Below are 18,794 nucleotides of genomic sequence, written 5' to 3'. Positions count from 1 at the left end.
CCATTAAACATCTATGATGGACTTTCATTATGAGAGGCAGATGTTAAGAGTCTAGTCCATTCCCTCCCAGTGTCTGGGGCAGTTTAGAGCCGCCAATCATCACCCCTTCAAAGAGGCCCAAGGTGCAGATGCCACTTTAAAGAGGAGGGCTGGATTGTGAGGGAGGGAATCTTACCCCACAGGTGGTGCTGACAGGAGTGGTGCTAAAATGCCTCAGGGGCCTGCAAAGTACACTAAATGGACCACTTACTAAAAGCAGTGACACTTTTTCCATTACTTCAATATACAGTGTTTGGACCAAGAGAGTCCCCCATCCCTGCTTCTCCTTTCTCAGCCTCTGAGGTCCCTCTTCTGTTTAAGTGATTTGACATGATACTGTCCAAGCGAGCAGATGGTATTAGCTTACACACACTTACACACATGCACACACGCGCACACACACACGAAGTAAAGGACAGCAGAGAAACAGTCCAGTTCAGTAGAAGCAGTACCAGCTCTTAGTCAAAGAGACCTAAGACTGGATCATGAGTCTCTCACTTCCTGTTATGTTGTCTTTGGCAAGTTACTTAATCTCTTGGAGCCTCCATTTTTGTCTGTAAAATGGAAACAAGAATTCCTGTCCCCTAAGAGTACTCTGAGGCTCCTGGTGACAACTGGATACCTAATCATGTCAGTCCCCCAGCAGGAAAGCAGAATCTCTGCAGCCAGAGTTCGTCCACCTCCCTTGTTTCCTATAGAACAATTCCCTGCGCCCCAAGAGAGAAACTTGCTGGAGACCAGCTGTGAAGGAAAAATGTTAAATAATTCAGAAGCACCAACAACAAGTCTGATGTCGGTATAAAAATAGTTGCAAAACAGCACACTCCTCTTGTTTTCCTTACAGCAGCCTTGGCTGCCTGGTAAGAGGAGAAGCTAGAGTTTGGCCTGAGGCTGGGGCCGGGCCCTGTGGAGGGAGCCTCGTCAGGCTTCTATTTTGGCTCTTCTAATTACTCATGCTCCTACAAAGGTAGGCAGGCGTGTGCTTGTCACCTCTGTATTTTAAACCTGCCTTGGGATAGGCCGGCTTATTTCTGAATTCATAGTGAGCTCAGTAGGGCTATTGGTGCAGACAGAGTTCTCCACATACTGCTTTCTGAAGAGGACCAACTGGCGAGCTCTCCAGGGATGCTAGGCCTGATCCCAATGCTAAGTCAAAGAAGCAGGCTGGCAGGCTGCCCCGAGCCCAAGCCCTCTGGGAGTTCCATACTATCGGCCTGTGTCACCCAAAAGCACCATGTTGTCCCCAAAAGCACAAATTCTGGGAAAAGAAAAGGAAGAATACAACAAGAGAGCTAACATTGACTAAGCTCCTACCATGAGCCAGGCACCCTGCCGGTACTTAGCTGTATTACCTCCTGCAGCCCTCACACAAACCCCAAATTAGTTGTAAGCCTCTACATTTCACAGATGAGGAAACTGAGGCTCTGGGAAATTAAGAGATTTCCCCACCAAAGTTCAAAGAGTCAGGGCTCAGACTGACAGACTCTGACTCCCAAGCCTGTGCTCTACCCTGTGGACCCTGTGTAAGAGCAGTGCATGTGGGACGAAAGGGTCTTCATGAAATATTCAGCTGCATTTGTAGCTCCTGTCACATCCAAGCCAAATCTGAACGCTTACTCAGTGCTTTTTCTTTTGCAAGCAAGCTGCGTGGAAACAAATTTCCAATTCATATTTAACAAGACAGAAAAACAGGGCCCGTTGTTGACCTGCTACAGGTCTGGGTGCAAGTCTATTCACGCTCCTGGCTCAGCAGGCACAGTAACAGTTACAGGGGCAACCAGAACCCAACCTACTGCTTCCAGGAACAGAGGGTCTCAGAGAGACTCTGGCTGACTTTATAGGAGAGAAGAGGGAGTGATCAGCAAAGGACAGGAAGCCTGGGAGGATAAGGGAAGGAGGAGGAATATTAATGATCACAATATTTCTTGTCCTTTCTGAAGGTATGTTCTCATCCTTCAGTCTGCCTCCAAAATTTATTTTTGAAGTTTTCCTTGCCTCCCCCAGTCAACTTAAGTATGAGTGAGAGCTCTTTCCCAGTTGGGTCTACTTTGCACCAGGCTCTGTGCTAGAAGCTTGATTAATGTTGTTCCATTTCATCCTGAACAACAGGTATTATTACCCCGTATTAAAGAGGTAGGAACTAAGACTTAGAGGATGCTTAATCTGCCAAAGGTCATACAAGCTAGCATGGTGGATCTCAACCATGTGGACAGCCCTCCACAGCAAAGAATTATCTGATCAAGGGTGCCAAAGCTGAGCATGCCTGGAGATGGCTCAGCTAGGATTTAAATTGAAGTCATGTCTGACTTATAGTCATGACATCTAATAATACCATTAATTGGATCATAACTACCTTGAAGTCTCAGTGGCTTTTCCTGCCCTTCTGTCCCAGATGACACCTACCTACCCTAGGGCAGAGCTCAGTTGGCAAGCAGTTGTTAAGTATATAATCAGCATATTTAACAATGGGACCATGGACCCATCAAAGGGAGCTGGCCATTCTGTAACTGCATCTTTAAAAAGGACCATGAGTCCCACTTCCCACTCCCTGCAGGAAACTTCTTCTCAGTACTCTGACAATCCCTGCTTGAACTCCTCCCATGAAGGGAGCTCAAAAGGCAGATAGGATGCCCTGATGCCAAACTAGAGCCAGCTCTCTGTCCAGTCCCTGCCTACCTCAGCCTCTGAAGTCCTTCGTGAAAGACTGCTGCTTAGCTCCTGAGAGACCAGCCCAGAGTCCTGGTCATATTGAAACCAAATTTGAAACCAGAAAGGTCCAGATTCAAACCCTGGCTCCAATGCTAATACAGTTTGGTGATGACACATCACAAGTTGGGATGGCAGAGCTGCTAAGTTCCGCACTCAGTCGGGGGCTTAGCACACAGTAGGGATCAAATGTCAACTATCTTAGCTGGCAGGGTCTGCTCACACTTGGCTTCCCCATCTGCTGTGAGCTCTGACATCTGCTAGCCTTCCCCACATGCCATCCTCTCTTCGGCCTCTGCCTGCCTGTCTCTGGGGTCCACTTCTGAACAAGTGAATTTAATTCCATGATAATGAAGGGGATGGGAAACTGATACGAATGACAACAGCAAATCAAGAAATAACCATGGAAGTTACCATGGCAACATTTTAACTTGAGAAGTTCCAAGAACGTGCTGTAAATTAGAGGCACGTGCACACACACATCTAAATGTGGGTGTCTTAGAAATCTGCTTTGATGTCTGAGACCTTCATCCAAACTCCAGTGTAGAATGAATTTCCCACCCTAGTTCCCACCTTCAGGATCAGGTTATGAAGGGAAATCCTCTTTCTAGGGACTCAAATTAATTCTTGCTAAGAGGCATCATTCATCAGTGCAGGCAGGTATTGAGGGAGGATAAACATCGTCTGTTGGAAGTTTTGACTGGAGATTCAGAGGTATCTGAAGACGGTGCATACCTTGCTCCTGCCACAAAGCACCCTGGGCAAGTTCCCCACCCCACTATATCCCATGAACCAACTACAGATAGCTCCTGTGAAGGGATGTCTGCTTAGGTGGATTTGTGCAGGAACCCTGGCTTCCTGACTCACTGGTGGAGTGACCTTGCACAAGATGTCTAACCTCTCTGAAGCTCCTTTCCTCCTCTGGAAAATGGGAAAAACAAGACCTCAGCTTGTGAGGGCGGTGAGGTAATGTAGGCCAAATATGGCATGTAATTCAACAAAGACCAAGAGCCTCTTATTGGCAGACAGTCTTCCAGGCACAGGGGTTACCTCAGTGAGCAAGAGGCAAAGATCACTGTCTCATGGAGATTTCCAACAGTCATGACAGACTGAACAGACCAACGGGCAACAGCCGCACCATACACAAAAATGGAACTTTGACTCCCAAATGGGAATGGTCAGGAATTGCTCGATAACCTGTCGGCTGTCCTCATTTTTGCTCCCACTTCCACCTCAGAACCAGTGAGAGAGCGGCAAATATGCTTCCCAAACCCAGCACGCAAGACTCCCAGCCTCTGGTTAGCCTCCTCCAGCCCAAGCAGCACCAAAGCCCCCTTTTTCACAGTGACGTTTTCCCCATTCCCTGCCTCTGAATCTCACCAAAGGCAAGTGATGGTGGCCTTGGTATAGAAAGCTCTCCATAAATAGCCTCTGCTTGTTCTCACTTTGGCAGTCTTTATTTTTGCCACAATCAATAGGCATAATATAGAAGTAAATTGTGTAGCATGCTCTGCCCTGGACAGGCCCTCCCACCATCCCACCCTCATATTATTCTTAATACAGGGGCCAATGCAAACTTGTTAAAATCATAAAACATAGTCTTGGGAGAATAAAATCTACAGCAGGCAGGAGAGGTCTAGAACAGTGGGGGTGGGGAAGGCAGTGTGGTTAGCACTGCGATGGGACTGTCAGGGTGGGCCCTGCTGAGAAGGCGGTATTTCAGCAAAGACCTGAAGTGAGCAGCTAGCCATGCAGATGTCCAGGGGAAGAACATTAGAGGCAGAGGGAACAGCCCCGAGGCACGAGTGGGCCTGCCGTGTTCCAACCAAGCTGGGAGGTGATCAAGGGCAGGAGGTGAGGTAAGGGACGCTGGTGACAGAGGAGGGCTCTGCAGGTGGTGTAAGGACTATGACCTTGAAGGCAAATGGGGAGCCATGACAGAATTTTGAATGGAGAAGTGACATGTTCTGATTTGTGTCATAACAGGATCCCTCTGGCTGCTGTGCTGAGAATAAATTGCAAGGGAGGTGAGGACAGAAGCAGGGAGCCCTGTGAGGAGAGCTACCATAGCTATCCAGGTGACAGAGACGGGGCTCTGACCAGGGTGGTGGATGTGCAGAAGTGGTCAGGTTCTAGATATATTTTGAGTATTGAACCTTAAGTTTGGGAGACACTGGTTAGTGCCTTTCCTGTCCCTTTCTTTCATTCCTTAAAAATATAGGTATCTTCACAGATCCAGGAAGCAAAACGTGGTCTAGGTCAGTACTAATAACAGGTAAGTTCTAATGGCCTAATGACCTTCTCACCCAGGGTGACGCTGTTCCACACACCAGGAGCGGAGGTGCCCATCGGGGATGTCTACTCTGGGCTTCTCCGGGGATACCCTTGTATTCCTGGTGAGTGACAATTTCCCACGTAACAGGCGAATGATAACCTCCCTCATCTAACTCCTACCAGACTAGAAAAAACATAAACTTGGCTCAATCCTTCCACATAGCCATAAACCCTAAAAAGCTGTATAATCTTTGAGCTAGCAATTTCAAATAAAATTGGACTGAAAGAAATAGACAAGTACACAAAAATGATGATCTCAGCATTATTTACAGAGGTGAAAAACTGAAACCAATAGGAAATTGGTTAAATAATGGTATTTCCTTAAGATGAAATACTACATAGCTATTAAAAAAGACATGCTGGAGAGAAAATTTAATGACATGGGGAGATGATCTGGGTGTATTAAGGATATATACTAGGGATACACACACACACACACACACACACACACACACACAAAACAATGTGTACAATCTGCTGTATACAGAAACAATACTACAGAGAGAACCAAAATGCTAGGAGAACTACCTCTACATGGCAGGGTTATCTCAGGTTTTCTAAATTTTCTATTGTTGATATGTATTATTAGTGCAATCAGTAAAAAAAAAAAAACACATTAAATAAAAACATGATAAATGTTATAAAATTTTCAAAGTAAGACTTATCCTAGTAAAAATTGCTGCCTATTCCACAACATGCAATGGGACTTAATGAGTTTGAGGATGTGAAAGAAGCCTGGAGAGGCCAGCATACTCCCTAGAACTGGACCTTTCTGTGCCACCATGGTAATGGCCACTCTTACCTACGTCTGCTGTCACCCTGCAGCTGCCACCACTGAGGCCACCACAATTATGGGTAAAGAGATGTACACGATCAACTGACTCCATTTGCTCTACAACTGTCCACCTCTGGTAGTCCTGAGCTCGGGGAAATGCTGAGGAGGAGAAAATGGAAGCAGGAAGGACGGCCAAGGGTTTAGAGTCTATGGTCCTGAGTCAGCAGAGGCAGCATCTCCTGGGTGCTTGTCAGAAATGCAGAATCCCAGGCCCACCTCCCAAAGCACCTAATCAGAACCTGCACTTGTACAAGTCCCCAGGTGGTGTCTATGCACAGAGAGTTTTTAAAGCCCTCTCCGTTCCCACTTCGAGGTGGATTTGAGGTGATTGCCAAAAAAAGGAGACAATTGAGTGGAAGGATTTCACAAGAAATTATTAATTATCTAAAAGATGTAAAATCACCTGAGCCATCCAGAAGTGCAGAGCCTCCAGGCCCTTGGGCAGTGTAGCTCTCGGCACCAACCCTGGACTGAATAAGTCTCTACAGGAAGCAGACGCGCCAGGCATTCCCTCTTCTACCAGGGAATTCTGAGCCTAGCTAGCTGGGTGGAGGGCTGTGCATGATGCTTAACAGGGCTCTCTGCCCAGCAGTGAATGAGCAAAACCAGGTCAAAGGAGTATTACAAGCCCAAGCCAGGGCTGAGCCTTTTTTCCAGCTCTCAGAATGCAAGCATGTGGGAATGAGGAGGACACAGGCCGAATGAGAGGGCTACTCTCTGACCCAGGTGCCCCAGTAAACCTGACGGCGGGGAGGGGCTGGGAGAAAAGGCTTGGTCACCACACCATCGCCCTGTGGCTCAAATAGCTTAGGTCGCCCACTTCACACACACACTACTCAGCGTGCAACCCCTTATTGCTTCTTTGAACAAGGGAGGGAATTAACCTTTAATGAGGCTCTACTCTATGCACCATTGCTCAATCCTGGCTGCCCCTCAGCGTCACCTGGGGAACTTTACAGAGTTCTGATGCCCGAGTCCCAGCCAGAGCCACTGTAGAGCACTCTGGGCTGGGACCAGGGCACTGGGCTTTGGTAAGAGCTCCCAAGCGATCCTGGTGCACAGCCAGGGTTGGGACCACTGTGTGGGGTAGGTACTCCACTGGACGGGGTAGGTACTCTGCTGGGCTCAAAACGTTCACCTGAGAGCAGCTCAGAGAAGCAGGTGGAGAACTGTTAGGACCAACCTGGTGCAGAATGACAACAGGACAGAGGTGGAATCAGAACAGGATCCACTGGTCTAAATCCAGAGCCCCTTGGCTTTCCCACTTCTGCAGGTACCTCCATTTTCAGAGCGCAGGAAGGCCAGAGGTCTTCTTAAAAAATCTAACATGCAAAAACCTGGCCTACATTCCTTTAGTCCCTCTCAGCACACCCACGTCCACCCCTGAACTGTGTTGATGGTTCAGTCAAAGTCCGGAACAAGAACCAAGAGGACCAGGAGCTGAGGGGCTGAGGAAATACCAGGAAAGCGACAACGCCGAGAGCCCCAATTCACACAGAGGGCGCCGCTTGTCGGGTCTCTGTGACTTACCTCGCAGATCCCATACCAAGCCTCTGAGGTGGACACTTCCACTTTCTGCTTTATAAATGAACAACTGATGGAAGCTCAGAGAAGCTAAGTAACTTGCTTGAATTCATACAGCTACCAGGTGACAAAGCAGAGAATTCAACCTGAAATCTGTTGGAATTTTCCACCATCTTGGTGGCCTTAGAAATCACTTCACAGAAGTATATGGGTGAAACACCCACATTGGAGAAAAAAAAGCCTGTAACTTAGGAACACAGTAAGTCACTTTTAAGGCTCTGGAAGTAATACTGCTGATTTAACAATAGTAAGGACTCACAAAACCATCACAAGCGTTCTTTGACGGTAGTCTCCCAACAAGCCTACCAAAAAGTCATTATCATCCCCATTATATGGATAAGGAGACTAAAGCATGGAGATATTGAGTAACTTGCCATAGGGCCCATAGAAACAAACTGTTAGAACTGGGAGTTGGGCCTGTCCAAACGTTCTGTGACTCTTTCAAACTGCCGAGTTGAAGTGTGGGAGGAGATCTTCCCAGGTGGCAAAAAGTGAGCTGGGCCACAGGGTCCTGGAGGCTTCCCAGAAAGTGGTCCTAGGCTGAGCATCTCTGCCTGTCACTTGGCTGCTCAGCGCTACTTTTCAGATAGACGAGTATTTTTTTTGTCATCATTCAACCCACAGAAAAGAAATGTGCACTTTATTTATTCCTTGGGAGGGATGAATGCATGGCTGGGAAACGATGAAGGGCTTACACAGCACTAGGCTATGCTGAAGGGCATCCCAGGGACACCAATAAACAAAGGAATATGGCCCAGGAGGCAGGAGAGCTTGCAAGCCTATATGAGAGAAGGCCCAAGACAGCATCCGCCAGACATCTGTCCAGTCCCGGCTCTGCCACTCACAAACCCATGCAACAGGGGTCAGGTCATGCAACCTCCAGATGCTCCCCCTCCTTCATCTAGAAAGTGGGGATCTTGCCAATCTCAAAGGAATATCTCAGGAAATACATGACTTTATGTTCTAGACGATGCCATGCACAAGGCCCTGAAGTCACTTGCACCTTTATCTACCAGTATGTGTGCCAGGTATTTACTGAAGTGAACACTTAATCCTCAGAGCCATGTGATATGAGATGGGATCTGTACTTTCCTGATTTTATAGATGAAGACACCTAGGCACAGAAGGGTTGCCCAAGGTCACACAACATAGAGGTGAGGGTCAGAGTCTGAACCCTGTTCTTTCAAAGCTACTGAGTCTGAATCTCCCCAAAGTGCACATAGAAACTGACTTAAGTGACCATGAAGAGGAATTAAGGTTGGGCAATAGAAAGTATGTCCTAGCCTTGAAGGTAGACAACTATACCAAATAAGCCAGAAATTCCAAAATTGTTAGAAAGGGCAGTTTAGGAGTACTGGGAATCATGGATCACACAACACAGAACACAGGGCTCCAGTGGGGCATGCAGTTGCCAGCCTTTTTTGGTAAGTTTGGTTTAAAAAGAAAAAAAAGTAAAACCAAATAAAACACAAAACTTAGAGGAAAAAAGCTAAAACAGTTTTCTCAAAGCCATTATAACCTATATTAATTCACAGTCTACTACTTTTAATACTTCATCCATTTTTTAGTCCTGTTTCAACAAATGCCTGCTTTGAAAGTATATTTGGGATTTAATAGTATAGCATTTAGAGTTTTTTTAAACATAAGTTTTACTGTGCTGTTTTCCCATGTCCCAAAAACACATGTTCAAAAAATTAATCTTTGCATAATATTTCACTGTTTGACCCTGCCATACTTTACTTGTCCAATTCAATTGTTTATCTTTTTCCCCCTCTCCCCAATATAAATAACACTGCAATGAACATTTTTATTCTCATATCTTTTCTGCCCATCTATGATTATTTTCTTTGGCTGGATTCCTAGAATTGGAATATTGGACTAAAGGGAATAAGTGTTTCTAGGACTACTGACAGTTATGGCCAACTAGCTTTCCTAAAAGGGTGTATTAATTTGTATTTCCAGCAGCAGCTAAAGAGAGTACCTGTCTCCCAGCAGCCCCTCCAGAACCCAACGTTATCTTTGAAATAATCTTAGCTAGTAAGATAAGTGAAAAATAGTAGGGTGAATCTGGAAAGGGGTACAGACTGTTTAATGACCTACCTCTGGTCATAGAACCACTATGTGGATAAAACAGGATTTGAACTCATGTCATTCTGGCTCTGGAAGTTGGATCCTTAGCCACTACTCCACAGTAGTAGCCATAGCTTAGGCTGTGTAATGGCTATCACATGTCAGCTACTGTTTTAGGGAATACTACATGAGAGTTCCACGTAGGCAAGCATCTTCATATTAGTCTTTGAATATGTCAAGCTTCTACACCAACACTATCCAATAGAACTTTCTGCAAAGAGAGAAATGTTCTGTATCTGCCTTGTTTGATATGATAGCCACTGTTCTCTATTGAGCACATGAAGTCTGGTAACTGAGGAATTATTGATTTTAATTAATTTTAATTAGACTTAATTTAAATTGTGACTAGTGACGATTGCACTGCAAAGCATAGTGCATCACCCAATAACATTTATTAAGTGACAGGCTCATGTAATCTCCTAATTCCTCCTACCTCTACCATACTCCCTGCAGGCAAGAGTTTGCCTCTTTAAGCCTCATCTCCCTGTGTCCATTTCTTCTCACAAATGGAAGGCTAATGCTATGCATCTGCCACGTGGGGGTGATGTGAAGATCAGCTAATTAATGTTTGCAAAGAGCTGCCTTGCTGACTAGTTCTCAGAATAACTGCACATTAATAAAATGTGTACATGACCAGTTCTCACCCAGAAGCCAAAGCAGGGCTGACTTTATTTAGTAAAAGGCTGGTTTCTATGACTCACCGTGAACTGGATCCCTCCACTGTGGACTTCATCAATGCAAACTCCTTTCATTTGAAAGGTTCCACCAATCAGAAGATACTGAAATTTACCTTCGCAATGCTTTTGATGTCACAGTTTGATGAGTAAATTAATAATACAAACAAGACTGGGGAGGGCGGATATTAAACCAACTTGAACAAATTGCTTTTAAGCTCTTAGGCAACTTTAATTGCTTGCATGATAATGATGCAAATTTTTAATTCTTGATCCACTCTCAAAGTAGGCCCAGTAAAAGGATCTCTAAAGGGAAACACTTTGCTAAGGGCTCAGTTTTAATTATATGCACTCTGTAAAGTTACAAAGTTGTCTTTCTAGGGAAAACAAACCATTAAGAGCCAGAGGCCTATGCTCAAATGCTGGTCCTGGGTGTGGGACCCTGGGCAAATGGCCTACCTAACTGAGCCTCAAGGTTTCTCTCCTAGAACTGGGATAATAGCAGCTACCTGACACAAAAAAGGTACTAAGTATATGGTATTTAGCTCTTGTCCTATTCTTCCATCTCCTCAACAACCACTGGGACTATGTCCCTCCCTAGTCTGCCAAAACGAGGATGTCAATTCTCAAAACCCAAAATGAAAGAATGGACACATCTCTTCATAGTAACAATCTTCAAATATAGGGCAGCTCCTCTCAAAGTTTGGTGGTCATTATTGTTACTTTCTGAAATTAATGTCAGAGTAGGAGGTAGCTTTCAACCTTGTTACTCCAGTTTCAGACCAAGGATCTGGAGCATGGCCTCACCTGGGAGCTTGTCGAATCATGGGCCCCCCTCCAGACCTACTGAACCATATAACCTGCATTTAAAGAAGATTCTTGGGTGATATGTGTGCATATCAGAGTTTGAGAAGCTCTACCTTACAAAGCATCACATCTCCTCTCCACTCCCAGCCTAATTTTATACAGAAAGAAACTGATTCCAGGAATGGGCAGGTGTTTCTACCCACAGCTATAAAATATTAGCTGTAACTCTTTTGCCTTTCAAGGGGTTCAAAGATTAGACTTTTCAAAATCAACAATTCCATAGCAAGAAAATCCACTCTTTAAGAGAAAGTATTCTGAAAACCTAATGTTCTTGAAGATTACAATGACTGCTCAGTTGCATCTGATACTCTTTTCTGCTGTGGGCCAGGCTGTAGGGCCCACATCCACATAGCAAACTCAGGACTCGACGGAGCAAAGAGTAGGGGGCACTGTGCAACTGCTCTTGCGATCCTGCTACATTTATGTCCTGCTTCCTTTTTGCCTTCCAAGCAAAAGAACAGCCCTGATTTGATGCTCAGAACACGACAAAGGACAAAAACATTCCCTCATCTTCCCTGGTGAAACTAGAGTGGTGTCAGTATCAAAGGCAGCAGCTAAACACTTATCAGAATTCAGAGTCAGCAATCAGGCGAGTGGGTTTCCTCTGTGGTGACCACAGCACCCCACAGCCCTGAGGTGACCTCTCTATGTGATCTAAAGGGACTCCTGATATCTCCTGCTGAGCATGGGGACACTTGGAAATGGGAGGACTGGACTTCCCCCATGGGCTCACTGAATTCTTTGTCAGATGACCAGTCATCTAACCACAGGGAACAAATCTTTTCTGGGTCACAGAAATCTGACACGTAAAAAAGCAAGATGGACAAATACACCCCCAGATTGAACTGGCCCCTGTAAGGATGGGACACGATGCCCAACTACTCCCACTTTGGAAACAGCATGGAGGCATGTGAAGTTATTTCTTATTGTGCCCAGAAACTGTGAAAGAGACAATTGGGCTGATTTTCCCAGTAAAACGCCATTCAGCAGGTGGGATGAGCTTGTTGTGAGGTAGCCACAAGTTCCCTTTGTAAGAGTTCCTGCAACCATTCCAAGGCCTCTGAACCCACGGAAAAGGGAAAGGGCAGGTGTGGGGGGCAGGGACCCCATTGCCCCAGCACACGCTGAAGGCACACACATTTCTCTGAGGAACTGTTTGTCATTCACCACGGAGCCAGCCCCACCTACGAACAGAGGAACATATTTACATATTTCAACTTCATTGCTGGCTGGAGCGCTGCAGAGAGTGATGATTCGAAGACAGACGGGGAAGAAAAATATTCTTGGAGAAAGGATTTGCCTATCGGTTTAGCAAAACAGCTGAAAGTTATGCAAATTCCCTGCTTGATATTTCACTGTCACCCCATGGCCCTCTACTACTAGTCTCAAGCCTGTAAGGGATTCCAAAGTGAACAGCCATATTCTCATTAAAAAGATGAAGTCGAAATCACTGTTTACCTACTGCTCCTCGTGTGTGACAGAAATCTTAGCATGGCATACACCTTTGACCCTGCAGTCCTACTTTCTAGGAATTTATCTTAAGGAAACACTAAAATTGCAGCATACAAGGGTAGTTACTGCAGCTTTGTTACAGTAAGAAAAAACTAAAAAGACATGAAAAGTCAAAATCTGGGTACTGTTTAAATAAATTATGCCATATTAAAACACTGGGTTCAACGTAGCCACTACAAATGTTGCCATAGGTGGAAAAGTTAGAAGACGGAAAGGTTTATCACTAAGTGAAAATAAGCATTCAAAATATTGTAACCATGATCTCACTTTTTTTCTATATTCATAAAGAAAAGTCACAAGGTACAACCCAAAATGTGGTGAAACTTAATTTCTTTTGCTTTTCTGTATACTGTCTTACTTTGCTATAGTGAACATATATTACTTTGGTTATTAGAACAGAGACAATAAAAGTCAGGGGATAAAAACTGTGACAAAGTAATAAATATATAAGCCACAGAGGACTAAGCATCTACATTTATAGTGTTTCATTAGAAGCTTTCCTTATGGAAAACATTATAGTAAGTTCAAAGATTCATATATGTTTGGTTCCCTGGGAACTGGGGCATTTATTTCTTTCAAAGTGGCCCCCATTGCTGCCAGAGCAAAGCTAAGGTAGAGTGACTGAGTTTTCAGTTACAATAAACTAGGCTGTTAGAGTCAGAAGGCAGATAAAAATCAGCCCCTTAGATTTGGAATTCATTTTGATCTACCTTGCTAGGCTCTTGGAATCAAATCTGCAAGGGGGTGATTTAAACCCCATTGTTCTGTTTCACTTTCTAGATTTACGGTGTGGGAGAATGTACTGGGACAGGAAGAGCAGAAGGCTTTGGGCCAGGCAGAGTAGATATTTACTAAAACTGGACAGGCAACTGTGTACCCAAGTGAGGATTTGCACGGTGTGGTTATTCAGTCTAATTTTCCTTTAACCTCTATGACAGTTAAAGAGCATGACTGGGCATCTTAAATGAGTCCCTTGCTTGGGTTGCCCAACAATATGAAATTCCTAATCACCTTCTTCCCCAAATTTGTAACTTTTGAACGGGAAATAACAGGTTATGTAACATGCTGCTCTGCATAAGGATGTAATACTGTCAGAAAAAAGGACTCAGTGAGGAAGAAATTCTAACAAAACTGGAAATGACTTTTCTAAGAAAAGAGAAGATATTTTTGTTTCAAGCTCTTGAGCTGGTTTTAAATAGACTGTGGATGCAACGTTGCTGGTTCTTTTCGGGCTGTTGGTTTTCCGGCCCAAACCCCACCCAACAAATACACAAAGCTGGAAAGGGATGAAGGGGTGGGAAGAAATCAATGATCTATGAAGGGCCTACACTGTGTCAGAGGGTTCATAGACGTTAATCCTTACAATGTTGTAAACTAGACAGTATCTTCCCATTTTAAAAGCGAGAGAGCAAGTGAGGTTCCATAGGTTCCTGGCCTAAGACCACAACACCATGATTCCCACCCCAATAAGTTAAGGGGTTAAAGTCACATCCCATCAACATACTTCCACACCACCACAGAGGGCTGGAGATTATACTAGAAACTCCGATCCGTTGGAGGAGACCCCTTGGAGATCCAAATCACCCCTTACACAACACTGTCTTCTACAGCAACACCTGTTCTGTGTTGGAGCTCTCTACCTCATATTCCAGATCATTCCATCAGCTGTACAGCTGTCCGCTGATGGTTCGTCTTTTGGCTCAGCACTGGTTCTGACCATGGCGCCCACACTAAGCAAGGCTGACCCTTCTTCCCCCACAGTTCATGAGGGTGTTTTATAGGCTTACTGCCTCCATTCTACCTCTTTCCCCAAAGAAAGGCTTTCATGAGAACAGTATGCTGGCAGATGAATATAAGAATTCTCTCTCAAAGACCAAACCTCTCCATCCCCGACAACTTCCACAGCTCCGAAGATGGGAAATTCACAAGCCACCCTGCTCCCCGCCCCTGCTCACTTAAAGACACGTGCTAGGAATAAAACTTTCCCTTAATTAGCCTGCTAAAACTATTAGGAATACCTATGTCCTAAGTCTTGCCTGAAGAACCTGGGGGCAGTCAATTCCAAGTTGAATGTAGGTCCAAACATTCACAAGGACCTAACGCATGCAATGTACCGCTGAGAGAGGCTCTTTCACCCCAGGAAACCGGCTCCAGCTGGTCCAGTTCCAGTAGGTGGAAGGACTTCCCGTCTTCACCGGCACCCAGGAAAACAGAGATTCTTTTTCATGGTTCTTATAACGCCTACAAAAAGGTAATCCCGTTTTTGCGGGTGTCTGGCCTAGCCGCACACGCCCCCTCTCCACACACACACACACACACACACACATACACACACTTGCTTCCACCGCCACCACCTGTGAAAACATCCCACCTAACTTTGCTTTGGCGAGGGGAGCTCCAGGGCAAAGCGGAGGGGCAAGGCGCCCGGAGCGCGCCGGGGGTCCCGAGGATGGGGGGACCGGGCAGGGGGAGGCGCGGCCGGGACCCCGCGCCGCGCGAGGGACTGGAACGCGGCGGTTTCGGCTCGGGTTTCCCGCCCAGGCCCCGCCCACCCGGCGGCCCCGCTCGCCCGGACTGCGGCTCTACCCGCAAGCAAGCGCAAAGCTGGGGGCCACCCGGCCGACGCCGGCAGGGAGTGCGAGGGGGCCGCGGCCGGCGCAGCCGACCCCCAGACCTCAGGATACGGCTGAGGGACGGCGGGGAAGGGGCCGCACCGGCCAACGCCGAGGAGGGCCGCGGGAATGTGCCGGGAAACAGGTTGCCGCGGAGCCCCGTCCTCTCCCCGCGGCCACCCAGCCGTGCCTCCGTTCCCGCCCGGCCGCGGGAGCGAGCCCAGCCCCTCCGGGCACCTCCTCCTTCCGGGATCCCGGAGGCCCGGCCGGAGCCCCCGGCGGCCGGGTTAACAGCGCCTTCAGCAAGGTCAAGGAGCGGCCGCCGGCTCCCGGGGGTTTTCCCAGTAGAGCCCGAGCTTTGCAATCGCATTGTTAAGGATCATGGCAGCGGCAGGAAATGCGAACGGCCCCACAAGTCTACGGGAGGGAGGAGTGCCTTTACAGCACGGAGCACACTCACACCCAGGATTTCAGGGAGGGGGATGAGGGGTTTCAGGACGTTGGAATGTGGCAAAAACAAAACACTCCCCACCCACGCACACCACCACCTCCGGACTGCGGGGGTAGGGAGTGCAGGGCCCCTTGTCTCAGACTTCAGCGTTCCGCATGGTGTCAGGTCTGGGGTGGTTTTTCCCTCTACAGGCGAAAAACAAGGTTTAAAAACCCTCTACCACTGTGGTCTAGCAAAGCCTATCAACGCGCTACAGGCTGCGGCAGCGAAGGGAAGCAGCGAGGTGAGAATAAATGCAACAGAGGCAAACTGCAGTCCGCGTAGGAGAGACGCTAGCCGACGGAAGCCATACTCGGCACCCATCCCCATCCCAACCCCATTAGTGCCGGGCTAGCCCAGGAAACAGGAATAGGTACATCACGGTGTCCAACCCTGGCAGAGGCTAGCGCTCTCCCTCCTAATCCCACACCACAGTGGGCCTGGATGGCTGGGGCGCTTGGCATCTCCAAGGTGGACCAGACCTCACACGCAGGTTTCTAAACACATTAACGGCACTGGGTGTGAAAGACGGGGAGTACACCCTTGGATGGATAAGAAGAGGGGTTTGCGGGTTCCCCCGAATACAAAGCCAGGTTCCTAAAACGGCATTCCCTGGAAGGCCTCCCGACACTCCCAAGGAAAGGCTGGAAGTCTGAGGACTCAGTGGTCTCAGAGTTCTGACAGGCTTTTTCTGTCTCATCAATCCCGTATCCTCCACCCACTCCCCGCCTAGACAACCGGTTCTTTGGGGGGACAGCAGCCTCCGCACCCAATGCCCATCGCGGAGCGGGCGCCGCGGAGAGCGAGGCGCCTCCCTAACTCTCTGGTCCCGGAGTGGGAGCGCCCTGGTACTTACATTCCTCAAGCAGGCAAACTTTCAGGCTTGTCTTTGCGAAAGGGGTGCTCGCATCACGGTGGTGGGTAATCACTGAGGCAGTTTATATAATTGACCGCGATGCCGTTCTGCAGACCTCCCTGCGTGCGCGGCGGCACAGCTCAGCACATAGGCGCTCTCGCCCCGGCGAGTCCCGAGCGTGCCCTGCCGCCCGCCGCCTTCCACAAGGCAGCAGGGCGATCTCGTGGTCTAGTCAAACGCCAGGAGTGCACGCAGGATCCGGCAAAACCCTGGCTGCCTCTCGGCGCCCCTTTCGCTGCATTGGTGGCTCGCGGATAACTGTACCTCTACGGACCTTCTCGCTAGCGCAGGGGTGGGTGGGGGGAAGATAGGGACCAGGAGGGGGGATTGGCGCGGTTCTGAAGAAAGCTCCGTAACCAGCGGAGTAATAATACCGTGGTCCACACGGACCAGGGAGTACAAATCGCCTTGAAAAGGGAGCCAACTTCCAAAGTTAAGAGACCACGCAGTTGAATTTCCAGTACTTTCCAACCTAGTGTAGGCGGAGGTAGGGCAGGGAAGGGGTGGGCAGGGGCCTGCGAAGCTTACCCTACCACTCCGCCAGCGAGGACTCACCAGTTGAACCTCCTCTCGCCCCAATAATTGGCTCTGTATGCTCTGGTTGCGTGTACACACACACACACACACACACACACTCACTCACTCACTCACTCCCCGCGATACCACCTTCCTGTCTGCTCCTATATAAAGATAGCATTTTTATATCTCGAGGAAAATTACTAAGGAGGTCGGTGATCACATTTCAACCCAGAGCACATTTCCCGAAGCCGGGAGTGCGAGTAGACACACACACATACGCACGCACGTGTGCCCCGAGCGTCTACCCGGCGGCTGCAGACTCAACTCGCTCTGAGAGGGACGTCAACGCCGCGGCAGGGCGGCGGGCAAGGAGCTGCAAGCGCCGCGCCGGCTGCAGAGGGCGCGGGGCTGGGGTCGCGTCGTACGGTTCCCCACTCCAACCGCGGCGCTCGCACCGCAGGGCAGGCTGCGGCCGCCGGGGCCCGGCGCCGCCTCGCGGGCTCCTGCAGAGCCCGCCGGGACCCTGGAGCTGGTTGGTCTGCAGAAGGGCTGCGGGCGCTGGGGCCGGGGCGAGGAAGGGGATCGGGGCGAAGCAGACGAGCTCGGGCGCGCCGCCTCCCTCCCACCCACAGTCCTGAGTCCTGGGCCCGCGCCCACCTCCCTGATCTCCTGCAACCCTGGCCCCCAGACCCTAGACCGCGGCGGGCTGTGGGGGCGGCGGCGGCGGCGGCGGCTCGGGGCTCCAGCCTGGCTCCCTTCGCCGGCACCCCGCGCCTCCCTCCTTTCCTCCCCCGGTGCGGGCCGGGGGAGCAGACAAGAGTCTCTCTGAACCCTAGGCATCCCCGAGTACTGCCCGACCCTGCTACCGCTGATCAGCGCATAGGGGCGAGAGAGCCGGAGGGCGCCGCCGCGGTCCCCAAGGCGCTTTTCTGTAGAGCGGATCACGCCGCCTTACCATGGCTGCAGGCTGCCACCGCCGGGGAAGCGGGAAGGAGGGCGGCAGGGAGGCAGGGCGCTGCGCCGGTAGCTTCTCTCGCTCTCGGAGGCGCTGCTCCTCCGCTCCGCGAGCGCGAGCAGGACGCCCAGGAAGGAGCAGGTCCCGGCTCTGTGCTCAGCTCCAGCGAGACCAACAATAGCCCCCGCAGGGAGCGGAGCCCCAGCGAGCCTCTAGCCGCGCGCGCACGCCGGGCTCCCGCTCCCGGCCGCTCCTGGCCGGCGTCCCTGCCAGCACTGCTGCCCCACATGAAACAGCTGCAATCCCGAGGCTTCTGGAGGGTGGGGGCGGGTGTGTGCGCTCGCGTGTGTGTGCGAGTGTGAGTGTGGGTGTGTGTTTAATAGCTTCCCTTCTCTCCTTCCCCTCCCTGCCTGCTCGCCTGCCTGCCTCCGTCCCCCACCCTCGCTCTCTTACACACAGACAGAGAGGGCGAGCGAGACACACACACACACACACACTCACACACTCACACGCACACGCAGGTTACATGAATGGGAGGCGGGAGCCAATCCTGCGAGGCTGGGCGAGTCGCGGCGCACAGGCGCCGGGAGCAGGGCCGCACCACGGCGCGGGGGGGCGCCA

General features: G+C 49.2%; 1 protein-coding gene across 10 annotated transcripts in view; it reads right to left on the bottom strand.

Annotated features, from left to right (window-relative positions):
- The window catches only part of TENM4 (teneurin transmembrane protein 4), a 717,007-nt gene extending 698,423 nt beyond the window's left edge, over positions 1-18,584 (bottom strand). For 9 of the 10 annotated variants that reach the window (XM_057507188.1, XM_057507183.1, XM_057507185.1 and 6 more), the window contains exon 1: positions 18,174-18,584. The gene's annotated coding sequence lies outside the window, so the exon portion shown is untranslated. Of the gene's footprint in view, positions 1-16,639; positions 16,990-18,173 lie in introns of those variants that run through there. The other variant, XM_057507184.1, reaches the window with a different exon arrangement.
- Between the last annotated feature and the right edge of the window lie 210 nt (positions 18,585-18,794).

The sequence above is a fragment of the Manis pentadactyla genome, chromosome 9, assembly GCF_030020395.1.
Source record: "Manis pentadactyla isolate mManPen7 chromosome 9, mManPen7.hap1, whole genome shotgun sequence".
In the NCBI taxonomy this organism is placed as follows: Eukaryota; Metazoa; Chordata; class Mammalia; order Pholidota; family Manidae; genus Manis; species Manis pentadactyla.
This window is presented reverse-complemented; position numbering and strand designations above follow the sequence as displayed.